Raw genomic sequence first — 706 nt, forward strand, 5'->3', positions numbered from 1 at the left:
TGAGGGGGCTGAATCTGAACAAAACTTCAGGAGTTCAGTATGACATGTATCATTTTATATCCAAGACAGACTTTGCAAGAGTCTTAATCTTGATGTGAAGAAAGAAAGTCTTCACCAGATGAAAGGAAAAAAATCCTTCCGGGGTTCATCTAAGTTAATGTTGTAACTATGGAGTTAATCTGATGTTGGGTAAATAGCTGTTTACTTACTTGTCTAACATTTCCTCGTGTAAATGTTGATTCCAGTCTAAGAGACTAAACACCACTGCATTCTTTTCCTGTGAATGTGGCAATTCCTAAAACTGAGGGAAGTAACAGCATTTCAGCAGGGAAAGCCTGGACCTCAGGACACTCCCTGTGAGTCTGCAACACTCCCTCCCTCCCCTCATCTGTCCATGATGTTATGTTGCATACTTTAATGATCACAGAACAATTTTTCATTAATGACCTCTGCCCCATTCTGTATGTTGCAGACTTGGAGAGTGAATCAAGGCTGCAATATGCAGTACAAAAGGCTGTCTTCTGAAAGTACTCAGCTTAGCAAAAAAGCTGGAAGAAAAATTCTAGCAAAGCCAGAATTGGAGAAAGAAGAGTTCGGTTTCATAGTCAAGGCTGATAGGTGGTGATCTGGAGCATTTTTCTCTGGACCTGCCTCTGTATAACACTTTTAATTTTAGCAAATGCAATACAATGCCAAGTATATGGGG

This window comes from Corapipo altera, unplaced genomic scaffold (assembly GCF_003945725.1).
Source record: "Corapipo altera isolate COAL_440 unplaced genomic scaffold, ASM394572v1 61411, whole genome shotgun sequence".
Lineage (NCBI taxonomy): Eukaryota > Metazoa > Chordata > Aves > Passeriformes > Pipridae > Corapipo > Corapipo altera.